Here is an 18072-nt window from a genome sequence, read left to right as displayed (position 1 = left end):
CCAAGCCCCGCTCCAAGGGCAGTCCTGGCGCCGCCTGGGCCGGAAGCCCAGAGTCTTCAGGACCCTGGCGCATGTGACTGCTCCAAACTCGTAGAAACTGGCTTCAGCATAACGTGAGGGAGAAGCGGAAATGGTTTTGTTTTTTCAGAATGTCCCTGCAGTTGAGGGACCTGGCCTCTACTGGAAGCAGCCGGTACTGGTTCCCGAGAACCAACTGTTAAATCATTGATAGCGTGGCATCAGATGGGGGCGCTAACCCCTCAGGGGTTGGCAACCTCAGCAAAGGAGGCCGGTGTGTGCTTCAGAGGGCCGCCGCCTCCCCCTCTGCTTGCCCTCATCCCGCCCGCCGACGGGCACTTCCTGCGACTTCCCGCGCTTCCCGGACATCCACACCTGCTTACGCCACTCTCCTCTTCCCACGCTGTTCTCTAAGCCCTCTCCTAATTTTCAGGTAGCAAATTCCCAGCTCCATGTGCCTCCAAATGCTGCCCAGGGCCTCGATGCTCAACAATTTGTAAACTTACCCGATCAAAATCATAATGCACCTTAGGCAAGAGTGAAATGAGCATGTCGTCTTCCCACTTGCCCAGGAAAGGGCTTCGTGTGGGAACTGGCAGATGTGTGCTCTCGGCCGTGACACAGGGTTAGGGGCAAGGCACTGCCTGAGTGACAGAAAACCAACAGGAGCAACCCCGACTTGTCCTCGGGAGCTCGGGCAGCCAAGGCGCTGGTTCGCCACCGGCCTGGCCAGCAGGACCACCTGGCGAGCGTCCTAGACTTCCCACCGCGCCTCCAGCGTGAAGACTGCACAGTGGCGCCGAGCCCCCACGGGTTTGCTCCGCACTTCCGTCCCGTCTCCTCTTCCGGTTCCTCACTTCGGCTTCCGGCCGCAAGGGATGCCGGGTAGCGTCCGTGTTTTCGCTCGCGCGTCCCTTTCCCCCTGATTCCTCCCCCGCCTCGTCACGGGGCTACGTCGCAGTCGTCACTCAAGAAGCCTTTGCCCACAGGCCCCCTGTCCCTGGCTAGCTGCTCCTTTTCATTCTCCCGTCCATTTTTGCACACAGAGGGGCAGAGTCTGGCTGCGTTTTTTCTGCGGCCTTGCTGAACCACGCATCACAGCCATCCCCGTGCGTGGACGTGGCCGAGTGGCTCTCTGACGGGTGGACTATGAAGGCGGTGATGGCGCCGCTTCTGCTGGGCGCGCCCAGGACGCTCTGCACACTTCCTGCTTTCTCTTCCACGGCGTCTTCCTGCAGGGAACGTAGTGGGGTTGGAGGCCACACGTTTCAGAAGCCGGGCCACAGCGTGGAAGACCTTCGGCCTTGAGTGGGCCACGTGATGACCGCTGGAGACGTCCCTGAGCAAAGCAAGCTTCCATTGTGGACTAACGGTTAGAAAATAAATACAACAGTTGTGACCTACAATATGTTCACAGGTAATTTTGAGTGCCTACCATGTGTCAGGACAGTTTGAGATCCTGGAGATGTGATGAAAAAGAGCCCTTCTCTCACAGTGAGAAGGAGAGATGAGTTTTGTGGGTTTTTTTTTTTTTTTTTTTTTGGACAGGTAGAGTTATAGACAGTGAGAGAGAGAGAGAGACAGAGAGAGAGAGAGAAAGGTCTTCCTTTTTGCCGTTGGTTCACCCTCCAATGGCCGCTGCAGCCGATGCTTCTCGCTGATCCGAAGCCAGGAGCCTGGTGCTTCTCCTGGTCTCCCACGCGGGTGCAAGGCCCAAGCACTTGGGCCATCCTCCACTGCCTTCCCGGGCCACAGCAGAGAGCTGGCCTGAAGAGGGGCAACCGGGATAGAATCCGGCACCCCAACCGGGACTAGAACCCAATGTGCAGGCGCCGCAAGGCGGAGGATTAGCCTGTTAAGCCACGGCGCCGGCCAGGAGAGATGAGTTTTTAATAACGTGATTTCAACTGGTGATAAGTACAGTGAAAAAGGTCTGAACAACTCTGCCATTGTGCATGTTTCATTTCATTGTGACTACACCTTTATGTGTGTATGCAGTGGACTGTGGTATTTCTTTTGTTTGTTTTTATTGAGAGAGACAGACTAGAGAGAGAACATGGTCGGATCTGCTGCTTCACTCCCCAGATGCCTGAAATGGTGATTGGGTTGGGAGCGCGGATGAAGAGCAGTCCAGAGCCAGGAACTCCAGCCGGGTCTCCCATGTGGGTGGCAGGAACCCAACAACTTTAGCCGTCACCTGCTGCCTCCCAGGATCTGCAGGAAGCTGGAGTCAGGAGCCAGAGGCGCATAGCAAACCCAGGAGCTCCAGTGTGGGACACAGGCACCCTAACTCGTGGCCTAACCTCCAGGCCAAACACCCACCTCTGAGTTTTTGAGGGTAAGTACTGTGACCTTGTCTTTTTTTGTTTTCATTGTTTTTTATTTGAGAGGCAGAGAGACAAAGAGTGGAATTTCTCCATCTTTTTTTATCTCTGGTAGATTGTCAGTAAATATTGGTCCACTGAGTGAAGTCACAAGGATACCGCAGCAGTGACAATGAGACGCAGTGCGAGGAGGGGACAGTGCGGGGAGGAGCCTCCGCAGCAGGCTCTGGGAGTGGATTACCTCAAGGGCGCCGGGCAGGACAGTAAGTCGCCCGGGAGGAAGGAAGATCCCAGGTACGGACAAAAATGTGAGAGATGCAGGTGCCTGAGAGACAGCCAGGAGTTCTGGCGAAGTCAGAGCCTAAGGCATGTGAAGGGTCACACTGGGCCATGGGGACCCTAGGAGCCAAACTCGAAAAAGTGAGCGCTTCACCTGGGTGGTGGAGCCGAGCAATGGCCACATCCGGCCTCCGTGTTGGCACAGGGTGCTCCTCACTCTCCATTTCCTCAAACACGTGGTGAAGGCCTTCAATGTGCCAGACAGGGACCCAGGACCTCCAGGGAGCGAACCAGTGAGACACAGCCTTCCCTCACACCCTAGCTGGGAAGCATCTGTGGAGTCCTTATGTTACGGGGTAAAGATGGGAGGGAATATTTCAGAAGCGCCACAGAGGAAGCTCTGATACTTTGCTTTAGTTCCAAGGCAGGGAGTAGAAAGAGAGCATCTTGGGAAGAGCAGGCCGGGAAGAGTTTTCCGGGAGACAGGAGCAGGCCTCCTGAGAGATGGAGAAGCAACTGCAAACACACTGTGGGGCTAAACATCAGTTTCTCCCCTTGTGCTAGTTTGACCCCAATTCCAGGCTTCTGTAGCGAATAAAAACCAGGGTTTCTAAAGTTTTCGTATTACAGCAAAGTGGCGTTAACTCAAGTTATCACCCAACTTTCCAAGTAAGAAATACCCCAAAGCGTTGTGCATGCTCCTGCCTCAGTGCGTGCCTCCTCCCTTCGCTCCCCGGGGGCAGGGCCCTCCTGGTTTCCCTTTGGATCTGGAGCCCCCCACGGCTGCACAGCCCGTCTTACACAGCTCATTTTGGAAGCTGCGCCCGGCACAGGTCAGGTTCTCCCGAGGGATTGGAGGTACAGAGAGATTCCCTGTAAGCCCCGAGAGAGGAGCCTAGTGATGGGTGTCTATTCTGTGCCTCCACAAGGCAACGCGAAATTAAATTCCCAGTTCTTTCCCATTTTCTGCAAAGTGGTGGGAGCACTACTGAGTGCAGGTCCCTCTGGTCTGAGGGCCTGGGCTCTCCTATGTTTGTCTTAATGAGGCCCCAGAGGAAAGCTGTACCCTGGGGGAGGGACGCGGGATTGTCCTCCAGTCTCTGTGTCAGTTATCTGCCCAGAGTGTCAGGGAATTCACAGTGAGCTGAGGCAAACTGTATTGTTTTTGCTCCTTGTTCTGCTTTTGGTCTTCAATATCCCGGGGGGGGGGGGGGGTGGTGCGGTTGCGTGCTTCCAATTGCTACCAAATGTGAGGAGCCCATGGAGGACTCCAGGGATGGCCGAGGGCCCCCTTACTGCTCATCCTGTCATTTACTGCTCAAGTTTATCCACAGCTTCTGCTCAGAGGGGTGGGATTTGGGGGCATCTTGTTTCATGGGCCAGCAGACCGACCCTGTGAGCACAGTTACACATTGAGATGCGGTCACCTTTCCATGGAGATCGGCGGCTGCTGTCTGAGGTTCTGATTAGCCATGAGGGCTGGCAGGGGCTCCTTGGGAAGCCTGTGGCCCGCCTCCCCCTTGGAGCCCCCACTGAGACCTAAAAGATGCAGCACCACTTCCAAGGTCCTTACAGCAGTGAGTCGTGAAGTGGTGGCCTCAAGCTAGGCATTTTTCTGGTTGGGCTGAACCCCAGAGTACAATGCAAACAATGCATTGTGACACACACTGTCAGTATGTGGCATTGGGACACATACTGTGAACGGACACACTGGAGCCTGTGACTCTAATTCTGGAAGTTCTTTGCCCTAAATAGGATGAGTTCAAGTCCCCAGACCTTATGAGAACTGTCATTTTTGCCAGCAGTGACCATGACTCTGAATTTAACACGCAGACTATGCCAGGAACTAGCAGCAGTTTCTGGGGCCCATGGCAATGCTGATGAGTCACGCACCTGAAGATTCTCCATCGCACTGAAAGCAAGCCCCTGCCCTCTCTCCTCCCTCACGGAGACAGGCATGGGCTCCGGAGGAGCAGTCTGTCTGGGTCCCGGATGGAACTCAGCCACAGTCTCAGTGGGCAGTGCTGAGGCGGTGCCACCCTCGGTCAGGGCAGCTCGTGGCTCTGACCCGGGCCCCGCGCTCCTGAACACTCTGCTGTGGCCTTCTCTGGCCTGCCCCTTCCCATGGCATAGACATGCTGACGGGTGAGGAGGAGCGCCCTCCCGAAACTGGTGGTGTGCTGGGGTCTGGTGGGCTTCTTCCAGCTCTTCTGAAGGCACGGCCTTCCCTGCTACCACCGGGTGCTTCCGTATCCCCGAGAAGTAGATGACGGCAGCTCTTTGCATAAACCCAACATGGAGCAAAACGATGCAGACTGCGGTGTGCTCCAGGTCCAGCACAGTGCCGGGAGGGCCTGGCCCTGGGGAGAGAAGGGGCCGCTGTGGCCTTGTGAAGTTCAGGTGCGTGCAGCGGACATCAGGGGGCCACTGGGGAGATCCCAGGTGAACCAGGTTAGCAGGAACTAGCCTTGAGGCTTGGTGTCAAATGAAGTCACATCACGGAGCTAAGTGGAAGCAAAAGCTCAGGGCGGAGGAGAGATACGTGAGACACAGAGCAGCCGGATGAAGTCTGCAGTACCTAGGACGAGGGTGTACAGGCGCCTGCAATCCCACCTTGCTCCAGAACTCCCAGGGCTCCTGTTCACACAGAAAAAGATGTGAGCAGTGCCCCTTGTTCTGATAACCCAATGCTGTATAATGAATCCCTCCAACATTTAGTGTCTTTAAGCAACATTCATTCTCTCTCCTACTTTGGATGTATTGAGAGTTCAGGAGCAGTTTGGGTGGTTGTGACTTGTAATTTTTCATAGGGCTGCAAACAGGTGGTGGAGGGCTGAGGTCATCTTCAAGGCTTTGTCACTCACATTTCTGGTACCACAGTTGGGAAGCTCAAAGTCCTGGGAGCTGAAATAGCTGGAGCAAAACACCTCTGACTTGCTATGGTTTTTCTACAAGGTCTCTTTCTACAAGTCTCATGATGACTTCAGGTTAGCTGGATTTTGGTGGCTCAGGGCTCCTACGCACCTGCACCAAGAGAACAAGACCACCAGGTGGAAGCTGTATTGCACTGCTTTTATGACCAGGCATTCTATTGGTTAAAAGTGAGTTACTATACTTATGGGGAAGAGAATTTGACTTCAACCTTTGATGGACCCGGGCCATCTTCCACTGCTTTCCCAGGCCATAGCAGAGAGCTGGATTGGAAGTGGAGCAGCAGGGTCTCGAACCGGCACCCACATGGGATGCTGGCGCTTCAGGACAGCGTATTAACCCACTACGCCACAGCGCCAGCCCCAGCAGGTCCTCATTTACAGCACCCTGGGTTCTGTTCCTGATGTGAGATCTGTGAACTAAAGGGACTAGTTATTTGGAAAACACACACACACACACACACACCATACTTGGTGAGATGGGCATAGACAGCTGCTTTAGGCATCTTAGAAACAGGACACAAAGGTCGTCGATATTGTTATACTGAAATCCACCAGGTATATGTTGCCAACTCCTTGACTAGAGATCAGTAAATTCCTTCCAGCTCTTGGCTCCATTCTCTGGGATCTTGGTTTGCCCCTCTGAATTATCCTTCCTGACATATTAAATGCCCCCATGTTTAATGGTTGTGTGGTTTTCTCAGCTCCCTTTTATCCCATAGAACTTTGACTTCTGTCTTTTTGTGTGAATTATCAGTGTGTTCATCAGTATAAGTCTCCTTAGCACTTCGTGCATTTCCTATCGGTCTTACTGGATTCACACTATTCAATAAATGCCACACCCACAAATCTCCACCTCAGGAGACTTTCTCCACCTTAGGCGCCGTATAAGGCTATTGTGGGACAAGCCTTTTAGATTCCTAGGAGGATTTTTGTTTTATAGAGTTATCCTAAGGCAAGCTGTTAAGATGCTTAGAGAGATTTTTAGAGAACCTCTGAGGCACAACCACAGATCTGTCTGAGGCCGTAACAAAGGCTTCTGGAGTCACACTGTTGCTGCGTTTTTTGTGACTTTAACTTCATTTGCCATCTGGAGAAGATGGGACTGTGAAATAGTTGTGTATTTTTTTGAGCTCCAAAAGCCTTGGCTCTTTTATATTTAACAATTCTGTCTTGAGTTCATCGCTCTTCACTTACGTGTTACTGGAGGTAGCTAGAAGAACCAGACAGCACCTTCAACATTCTGCCTGGAAATCTCCTTAGTGTAGACCAGGAGTTCACTAAGAACATGTTTTATGGCCCAGGCTGCACAAATGACAATAATACCACTTTGTACCACTTGTTGACCAGAGTCTCCTCTCCTACGGCTGCTGATGTGTTTTGGCCACTTTCCATTGGCCCCTCACTGACAGTCTCCTCACAACTCATCCATTCTACCCTCCCCCTGGGGCCAACCCCCTTCCCGACTGTGTTGCAGCAATACCTCACTTCTAAGTCACAAAGAAAATTCTTGTCATCTATTACTATGAAACAAATCACTCTCAACATCAGTGGCTTAAAAACAAAACTATATTTTTCATCTTTCCTGTGGATTCAGTGTTCTGGATTAGTGCGCCTGGGTGGTCCTGGCTCAGAAGCTCTTGCAGTCAGATGTCAGTGGGTTGGGGCCAACTCAAAGGTTGCTTTGCTCCCAGCACATGGGCTGGGACGTCTTGAACAGCTGGAGCTGGAAATGGGGCTCTTTAGGCCTCTCTCTACTTGTCTACGTGCGCTTCCTCTCTGTGGTCTCTCTTGCCTGTGGTTTCCATGCTCCAAAGCAGTGTGCCTGGAGAGAGAGGGTGCCGGCCGGGAGCATACTATTAGGAACTAGCCTCGAATACCAGAGTCCCTGTGCTCCTTACCGAACGAGCAGTGAGCCACCAGGGCCTGTCGGATGTGGAGAGCAGAGGGGACCGGGGCTCTTGGCGGGAGCGGTTTCAGAGAGCCTGCAGACACGTGTTACAACCACCACACCTCTGAGCTGAGCACCTGGAAGCCCAGCCTCACATGCATTCGCTTGCTCATCTGGATGTTTGGAAGGAGAAAATCCTAGAGTGTGGTTTCCTTGGAATTCTGGGAGTAAGGTTCTCTGTTTTTAAACTCATTGAATGTTACTTTCCCATAATCGCTTGGGAAACTGTGCCTACCCTGTTGCTTTTGAATCCTGAGGTGATAACTGCCTGGGCCCCACATGCCTCACAGAGCACTAGGTGTTAGACAGAGGGGCTTTGCTCCCAGAACCTCATTAGCTCCCTGCTTCCCAGAGCCAGGCAGCCACTGGGCCAAAGGAAACGGAAACCTCATCAAAAAACCAAGGAGCAGCACCCTCTTCTCTGGTCCCTAACACTCGCTCTGATGCTTGGATTTGACTTGGCCTGGCAAGTAGCTTTCTAATACTAATTTTTTAAAATGCTGTTGTGCCAAAGAAGTAAAGAAGCTCTCATCTAAATGTTTCACAGGGAACTAAAATTCCACCTTTGGGGAGCTGAGAAAGTTGAGCCTTCAGCCTCATCTCATCCAGGAACACAGTCTCTTAGCGGCCAGGCTCGATTCTGTGGACCAGGCATTTTCTGGCCTTCGCTAGACTTGTGCGCCCTCCAGTTTCCAAATGTAAAGGAATTCCAGGGGCGCAGAGAGTCTCGTTGGCAGACGGACAAGTGAGGGTCTGCAGATGGATGGGGGGGGGGGGCGCTGCAGGGGTGGAAGATTCAAACCTCAGGGATGACTGGCGGCTCCTTTCTGTGTCTGCTCCATGTCTTGCAGTTTCTGAAAACGTAGCGCTTGTTCTCCCCTCCCCCAACCACGCCGCCTCCACTATCCCCTCTCTCCAGGCTTGACTTATTTATTTTTAAAAATAACTGCACCACATGTGATTCATTCCTAAAGCTTAAGACTTATTTTTCACAACTTGCTCAAACACAAATCCCATTGTTCACATCCTTAGGGAGAGGGAGTGACTCCCGAGGAAAACAAGTGAAGATTTTGTGTACATTTTTGATTCCGTGAATAATTTATGTTGAAAATAAATTGTGCAGAAATATGGAAGATCTTTGAACAATCACTAAAAGGTACCATATTTTGAAGCAAGAGGGAAATAACTGAAGTACAGCGAGCTCTGGAGGGAAGACTTATGTTCAAGGTATTTTTTGGTTAATGTCCTTTTGGTTGTTTTCAGTGCCGACAGTCCACTGTTGGGGGTCCTCTTCAACACCGCCTCGTTCACTTCTCTTCCCGCTTCCCAGTGCTGTCTGGAATCTAGAAGTGTTGATAGAAAATCAGCTAAGGTAAACCTCAGGGTCATGTCCTTGGTATAGAGTAGATTGGTGGGGGCCAAGTATCAGCAGCAGGGAAGGAGGGGAGACAGTAGGCTGTGGTGACAAATACACTGAGTCAGATCAAGTTCCAGCTTAGTCTGTTAATTTTAGTCACATCTTTCCTTCCTGGGTATCAACAACATCACTGCCAAAACCCTACTGCTAAGAGGGGCATAAACACTGAAATCTACCAGAGACAGATGGCAACATAAACCTCCATTGTTGCTGCCCTAGACGCTTCTCGGGGCTGCTGCTGTGTGTCCTGAATGGGACACAGAGGCAACTGTTTCCCACAAGGATGCTTTTCATATTCACCTTCAGGAAGTAAAGATGCTTCATTGTTTTGGGAGATTTTTCTTGGCTTAGCTCCTGGGAATTACAGCAGGAAGAGCAAGCTAATATTTGAATGAAAGTCACCAGTTAGCAGCTCCACAACACAGTTTTTGCTCAGCCTCCCAGGATGACAGATGAGGTTGTTACAGCTGCTGCCCTCCTCTGCCTACCAGGTGTGTCCATGACCATACAGGGTGGGCTGGCTAACAGATACACTTCACCATAGCAAGGGAATGACCAGCAGCCAAGCCCTGTCTTCCATCAGAGAATCTCGAAGAACATATTTAAATCTGTGACCACGCACTTAACCAGAGTATGAGCTTTTAAAAGCCAAATTATCTTCATATTTTTAATGTCCTAATTTTTCTACTCTATGACAACTGTTGGTCAAGGTTGATGGATGTTCACTAAATACATTACACCATCAGCACATTTTTAGATATCGCTAGAATTTAGCCTTTTCTATTTAAAACATTTTTTTGTGGTTAACATAAACAATCCAAGTCTGCGTATCTTCTGTACTTGCTAATGGCTTTCACTGAAGTCGACGTGTCAGCAAAGGTTCCAGGCCCGTCAGTACCCTGCGGCAGCTCCACCATGCGTTCTCTGAGAGCCGGAATGTTTACATCTGATGTGAGTGCCAAAGGGGAGCCATCCTGCTCTGTGTCTGTCTGAGGAGGGAGAACAGAAGACTTAGGACAGTCAATTTAGGAATCATACCACAAACATTAAGAGCCAGAAGAGAGACACCTGATACTTCAAGGAGACACGTGGGGCTAAGGAAGCAGAGATTTCCATTAAGAAGGGGAGATGGAGTTCCGTAATCTGTGATTAAAATCTCCTCCTCCATGAACATGAATGCGAAGACAAGCAACTTCCAACGGCCAGGAAGCCCCAGCTGAATGTAGATACATCCAGGCGGGCACAAAGAGGCACCTGGCAGGCACAATCCTTTGTGTGGAAAGATAATTGAAGCTTTCCAGAGATTAAACCTGCTAAATCAAAACACTTGCGTCTCGCAGACTAACTGGAGTAATTGATCAATCTTGGGTTGTGCTCAGCTGTTAGCTTGGCTGGACACGAGTATTAGTATTTCCACTCTGTCTGGGAGACATAGGATCTTACCATTTCCACCCAAAAAACTTCGAGTGGTTCTTCCCGCCCCCCAGCCCTCCCCCTCTGAATCCTGCTCCATGTGTAGCTGGAGGCCTCGCTTGCTGTCACACACTCCCCACTGCTCTCCGGCCTGCCGGATCCCAAACAGACCAGGCACCTGGGCTCTCCCTGGCAGGGCTCACTTCCTCCAGCCATGCTCCGTAGCCTGGAACCCTGTGCAGCCCAACCTGACCACTGGCCTGCTCTCAGTCTCTTCACACTGGGACCTTTGCTGCGTGTCCTTGGGCACTTTGCTAGGCCATAAAATGTATCCCCACTTTATTATAACTGATTCAAAGCTCAGCATGCTCGCTACAGAGTAGGCTCATCCCAAACAAGTGTTGAGGGAGGGGAGAGAGAGTCCATGGTTCTTCCGGAAGTACCAGTGAAACCCTGGCCCTTCTGCATGGCTGCTCCAGGAGGCCAGACCCTCACCACTGCCCACGCTCTGCTTCCCTGGCACCCTCGACCTAACCTCATGTAGTTCATGTCCTCTATTTAGAGGTGGTTGTGAGTGCTTCTACTTCCCGACATGCATATTTGCCATTTTGGTAGAAACTGCCAGCAGTTTCATGTGGTTGAACCTACGTGGTAGGCGTATGCCAGGCTGACAAAGGTTCAGTGCTGGCTCTGTCACTTCTCTTGCTGTGTGACCTTGTCAAGCTCCCTGGTTTCTCTGTGCCTCAGTTTCCTCATGTGTAAAATGGAAATAATAGTAACTGCATCACAGAGGTGGCATGAGGACTGGGTGCATATCAAGAGGCTCTGCTGCCATTGGGTATTAAGTAGCAGCTTGGAATGCCTGCATCCGGTATCAGAGTGCGTTTGTGTCCCAGCTGCTCCACTTCCCATCCAGCTCCCTGCGAATGCCCCTGGGAGAGCAGTGGAAGGTGGCACAAGCACTTGGGCCCCTGCCGCCCACTTGGGAAACTCGCATGGAGTTCCCAGGCTTCTGGCTTCAGCCTGGCCCAATTCCAGCCATTGCAGCTATTTGGGGAGTGAACTAGTAGATGGAAGATCTTTCTCTCTTCTTTCTCTCTTTCCCTCTCTGTCACTTTGCCTTTCAAATAAACAAACAAATCTTTTGGAAAAGAGGCTTAATTCCTATATGTTTGTTGCAGTTAGTCAAAAGGTAGATATTTACTGAGATCCCCCTGCTTGCCAGGGATGGTGTGGGGTGTTGGTGGAAGAGTGGTAGACAAGATAAAAGCAGGATTGCCTCTTGGAGCTCACAGCCCTGAGAAGCTCAGTAACAAGTCTGATGAGTGCGACAAATAGGGAAGTACTGAGTGCTAAAGGCCTTGGCTTCCCAACTTTCACTCTGGGTTGGAATCTTCCTTCGTAGTTTCCCACGTAAATGTCAAGAGGCCTTGGCTGTCCATTCCCTCGCGCAAAGAACATGGTTCAGTAGCTGGGATATGGAGGATACTCAATGAACATTTGATGAATGAATCCATTAGCCAATGGCTGAACCCTGGTTCCAGTTCTAAGACCATGTGAGACAAAACAAACAGGTCAACATTCACAGCCAAAGCAGCCAAGAGTTCTTTTTCAGAAGACTGACATTGTCCACTGTTTAGAACACAGCTGTAGGGCCCAGACGCCATTTTTGCTGGAAATGGCAGAGGTATCACTCAGCCACATCTTCAGTTTTTGATTGTTTATTCTGTATTTTTCACAAGATTATGGCATAAACACACACACAAACACACACATGGGTTTTGAATGTTACTTTTAAAGTAAAATATAATCATGTAAACCAACAAAAATGGAGAATAAGGGATGAGTTTGTCCAGTTCACCATTCATTCCTTTGTTCCCTTTATTCATTCCTTAAGCATCCTATGTGCAAGGCATTGTGTATATAGCAAATGTTTGAGGGGAGAAACAGCCCCCCCCCCCCAGTGACACTGCACAGTGGCCCTGTGCCTCAGGACCTTGTTTATCTTTCTTTCTAATTATGTCATTTTTTTTTTGACAGGCAGAATTATACAGCGAGAGAGAGAGAGAAAGGTCTTCCTTCCATTGGTTCACCCCCCCCCCCCAAATGGCCGCTACGGCCGGCATGCTGCACCGATCCAAAGCCAGGAGCCAGGTGCTTCCTCCTGGTTTCCCATGCGGGTGCAGGGCCCAAGCACTTGGGCCATCCTCCACTGCCTTCCCGGGCCACAGCAGAGAGCTGGCCTGGGAGAGGGGCAACCGGGACAGAATCTGGCGCACCAACTGGGACTAGAACCCAGGGTACCGGCACCACAGGCAGAGGATTAGCCTAGTGAGCCTCAGTGCTGGCCCAATTATGTCATTTGTCTTGGAAATAACTTGCCAAGAGCCAACTCTGAAGCAGGACATGTGATGGCATTGAGCTGGGAAAAGCTTCTTTCAGGAAGTGACTTGTTCACTGAGATCCCAATATTGAGAGGAGGGGAAGGAGCAGATGAGCTGATAGTGGCATATGTGTGACAGGAGTAAAATGAGCCCAGGGTCTGTGGTGATGAAGCTGAAGACTTTAATATGCAGGTCATATTAAAGACCATTAAGGCTATGGTTGGCTCAGATTTGTGCTTTTCATTGCTCATCCTCTGTGAGGTTATGAGTTGTTCAGACTCACTTTTATAAAATTTATTTGTATGTATCTCACAAATACATCTTTAGTAATTCTTCCCCCCACCCCCCTCCTGCCACCTACTCCCCCGCTTCTCCCACCTCTCTTGTTTGATCCAAGAAAGAAAAGGAAACATAAAGAAAGAAAGAACAGAGTTAAAAAACTGAGATAATTGTTCCTCAACAGTCTAAGTAAGGGCTATTCTTTGTTATTGCTTCTTGAAGATGTTTTCACTTCTTTTTTCCCCTTCTTTTCCCTTCCTTCCTCCTCCTTTCCTTTTAAAAACTGAATTGTCTTTAAAGAAGAACCCAAGGATGATACATCTTTTGTGAACTCTTAGACATGACTATAACTTATAAGACTTAATAATATTCTCCTTTTAATACAGTAAAAGGAAGTGATTCTTGAGAACAAGTTTTACTATTAAGTCTCATGGTATAACTCTTTGTGGACAGAGGTCCTGCATGGGAAGTTAAGGCACAGTGACTCTTGTTGTTTTTAAACAGATATCACTCATATATGACATCAGTGATCACCCAAGGCTTTTGACATGAGCTGATTCAGCTATAGAAGCCTCTTGGATCCAGTAGCTCAACAAAGCCATAAGCAAAGTGGAAGTTCTCTCCTCCCTTCAGAGAAAAGTACATCCTTCTTTGGTGGCCACTTCTTTCCACCGGGGTCTTAGCCACAGGGGTCCTTTATGTAGGACATTTTTTGTTGGAGTGTTGTGGCTTTCCATCCCTGCAATGCTCCCCCTGAGCTTTCCAGCCATATTGGAATGCCTTAAGGGATGATTCTGAGGTCAGAGTGCTACTTAAGGCAATTGTCATTCTATGAGTCTGCTGTATGGACTGCTTCCCATGTTGGAGCCTTCACTCCTTTTTAATTCTGTCTATTCTTGTTTCCAACACTTAGTCCTATTAATATGATCACTTTAACTCTTGGTCATATCTATATGGTCAGTTTACCACTTGTTCCTGTTCATTTGATCTTTGTAACACCTAAGCTGTTACTTTTATCAGCTAGCTTAAGAGATTTTGGAGTATTATAGCTAGTTGTTAGGTTGTAGCCTTAGAAGTATGTCCATATGAATGTATGTAGGACTATACTGCTTTGCATTTGCATAATTCGTACATTTCACCATTACAACTTTATGATCTTGGTGATTCTTCCCACTGTGCCTGTCCTCCCACCCTCACTTCCATCCCCCTCCCTATTCCCTTTCTTAGTCTTACTCATTCTTTACTAAGATCTGTTTTCAACTAACTTTATACATATTTTATTAACCCTATGTTAAGTATAACATTCAATGAATCATATGAAAGAGAAAAATATAAGGAAAATATTATAAAGGAAAAGATAAACAAAGATATAGAATAAGAAGCTCTTCCTCAACAGTCAAGAGAAGGGATATTCATAATAATTGCTTCTCAAAATGTCAATTTCATTTCTACATGTTGTCTTTTAGGTGCTCAATTAGTTATCACATGTCAGGGAGAACATATAGAATTTGTCCCTTTTGAACTGACTTATTCCCTTAAGTATGATGTTTTCCAGTTTCATCCATTTTGTTGTGAATGACCAGACTTTTTTTTTATTATTGTGCAGTATTCCATGGTGTACATATCCCATAATCTTTATTGAGTCTTCAGTTGATGGGCATTTGGGTTGATTCCATGTCTTTGCTATTGTGAATTGAGCTGCAATAAACATGGGGGTTCAGATAGCTCTTTCATATGCTGATTTCATTTCCCTTGGGTAGATTCCTGGGAGTGGGATGGCTGGGTCATGTGAAAGGTCTATATTCAGACCTCTGAGGTGTCTTTACACTATCTTCCATAATGGTTTTACTAGTTTACATTCCCACCAGCAGTGGATTAGGGTGCCTTTTCCCCCACATCCTTGCCATCATATGTTGTTTGTTGATTTCTGTATGAAAGCCATTCTAACTGTGGTGAGGTGAAATTTCATTGTGGTTTTGATCTGCATTTATCTGATGGCTAGCGATCCTGAGCATTTTTTCATGTGTCTGTTGGCCATTTGGATTTCCTCTTCTGAATGCCTGTTTAATTTGTTGTTGAGTTTCTTGATCTCTTTGTATATTCTGCTTATTAAACCTTTATCAGTTGTATAGTTTGCAAATTTTTCTCCCGTTCTGCCAGTTGTCTCTTCACTTTGCTGATTGTTTCTTTTGCAGCGCAGAAGCTTTTCAGTTTGATGTAATACTATTTGTCGATTTTGGCTTTAATTGCCTGTGCCTCTGGGGTCTTTTCCAAGAACTTTTGTCTACACCAATGTCTTGTATGATTTCCCCAATCGTCTCTAATAATTTGATGGTGTCAGATCATAGATTTAGGTCTTTGGTCGATTTTGAATGGATTTCAGTGAAAGGTGTCAGTTAAGGATCTTGTTTCAGATGTCTGCATGTGGCAGTCCAGTTTTCCCAGCACCATTTGTTGAAGAGACTATCCTTGCTCCAGGGGTTGATTTAGCTCCTTTGTCAAACATAGGTTGATTTTAGATGCTTGGATTGATTTTGCTGTTTCTATTCTATTCCATTGGTCTATCCATCTGTTTTTGTACCAGTACCAGGCTGTTTTGATTATAACTGCCCTGTAGTATGTCTTAATATCTGCTATTGTGATGTCTGGGCATTGTTTTTGTTGTATAAGATTGTTTTAGCTATTCAGGGTCTCTTGTGTTTCAATATAATTTCAACATCATTTTTTCTATATCTGAGAAGAATGTCTTTGGTATTTTGATTGGTATCACATTGAATCTGTAAATTGCTTTTGGTAGTATGGACATTTTGATGATATTGATTCTTCCAATCCATGAACATAGAAAAGTTTTCCATTTTTTTGTATCTTCCTCTCTTTCTTTCTTTAATGTTTTATAATTCTCATCGTAGAGATCTTTGACATCCTTGGTTAAATTTATTCCAAGATATTTGCTTTTTTGGTAACTATTGTGAATGGGATTGATCTTAGAAGCTCTTTCTCAACTGTGGCATTGTCTGCATATACAAAGGCTGTTGATTTTTGTGTGTTGATTTTGTATCCTGCTACCTTTCCAAATTTTCCTATGAGTTCCAATAGTCTCTTAATGGAATCTTTTGGATTCCCTATGTATAGGGTCATGTCATCTGCAAATAGGGATAGTTTGACATCCTCCTTCCCAATTTGTACCCCTTTGGTTTCTTTTTCTTGTCTTATGGCTCTGGCTAGAACTTCCAGGACTATAATGAAAAGCAGTAGTAACAGTGGGCATCCTTGTCTTGTTCCAGATCTTCTGTGGGAATGCTTCCAACTTTTCCTAATTCAATAGGATTCTGGCCATGGGTTTGTCATAAATTGCCTTGATTGTGTTGAGAAATGTTCTTTCTATTCCCTTCCCAATTTGCTTAACGTTTTCATTATGAAAGGGTATTATATTTTGTCCAATGTCTTCTCTGCATCTATTGAGATAATCACATGGTTTCAATTATTCATTTTATTAATGTAATGTATCTCATTGATTTATGATATTGAATCATCTTTGCATGCCAGGAATAAATCCCACTTGGTCTGGGTGAATGATATTTCTGATGCGTTACTAGATTCAATTGGCTAGTATTTTGTTGAGGATTTTTGCATCTATGTTCATCAGAGGGATTGGTCTGCAGTTCTTTTTCTGTTGTACCACTTTTAGATTTAGGGTTAAGGTGATACTGGCTCCATAGAAAGAATTTGGGAGGATTCCATCCCTCTTGACTGTTTTGAATAGCTTGAGAAGAATTGTCATTAGTTCTTCTTTAAATGTTTGTTAGAATTCAGCGGTGAAGCCATCTGGTCCTGGGATTTTCTTTGTTGGGGGGGTATTTATTACTGATTGAAGTTCTGTCTTGGTTATTGGTTTGTCTAGGTTTTCTATGTCTTCATGACTCTATTTAGGTAGGTCATATATGCCCAGGAATCTCTCCATTTCTTGTAAGTTTCCCATTTTGTAGGAATACAGTTCTTTGTAGTAATTTCTGATGATTCTTTTTGTTCCTATCTTGTCTGTTGTTACATTTCCTTTTTCATCTCTGATTTTATTAATTTGGTCTTCTCTCTCCTCTTTTTGGTTAGTTGTGCAAAAACAGTGTATCAATTCTATTTATTTTTTTGAAAAACCAGCTTTTGATTTTGCTCATCTTTTGTATTGTTTTATCAGTTTTGATTTTGTGTATTTCTTCTCTCTTTTTTTTATTTGACAGGTAGAGTTATAGACAGTGAGAGAGAGAAACAGAGAGAAAGGTCTTCCTTCCGTTGGTTCACTCCCCAAATGGCCGCCATGGCTTGTGCTGTGCCAATCTGAAGCCAGGAGCCAGGTGCCTCTTTCTATTCTCCCATGCAGGTGCAGTTGCCCAAGCGGTTGGGCCATCCTCCACTGCCCTCCCAGGCCACAACAGAGAGCTGGACTGGAAGAGGAGCAACTGGGACTAGAACCAGGTGTCCATATGGGATGCTGGCGCTGCAGGCAGAGGATTAACCAAGTGAGCCATGGCACCGGCCCCATGTATTTCTTCTCTAATTGTAATTATTTCTTTTCTCCTACTAGTTTTGGTTTGGTTTGCTGTTATTTTTATAGGTTTTGAGATGCATTGATAGCTCATTTATTTGGTACTTTTCCTGTTTCTTGATGTAGGCTCCAATTGCTATAAACTTTCTTCTTAACATTGCTTTTGCTATATCCCTTAAGTTTTGATATGTTGTATTGTCATCTTCATTTGTTTCCAGAGATTTTTTTTATTTCTCTTTTGATTTCTTTGATGACCCACTCTTCATTTAGGAGCATGGTGTTCAGTCTCCATGTGTTTGAATATGTTCTGGGGATTCCTGAGTTGATTACCAATTTCATTCCATTATGGAAAGAGGATATGCATGGTATGATATTAATTTTTTTTTAATTTGCTGAGACTTGTTGTATGGCCTAGCATGTGGTCAGTTCTAAAGTTCCATATACTGCTGAGAAAAATGTGTGATCTTTGTAGGGTGGAAAGCTCTATAGATATTTGTTAGGTCCATTTGGTCTGTATTGTCAATTAAGTCTGTTATC

The sequence above is a fragment of the Lepus europaeus genome, chromosome 20 (assembly GCF_033115175.1).
Source record: "Lepus europaeus isolate LE1 chromosome 20, mLepTim1.pri, whole genome shotgun sequence".
NCBI lineage: Eukaryota > Metazoa > Chordata > Mammalia > Lagomorpha > Leporidae > Lepus > Lepus europaeus.
The sequence above is the reverse complement of the archived record's forward strand: the minus strand, read 5'-3'. Positions refer to the sequence as shown.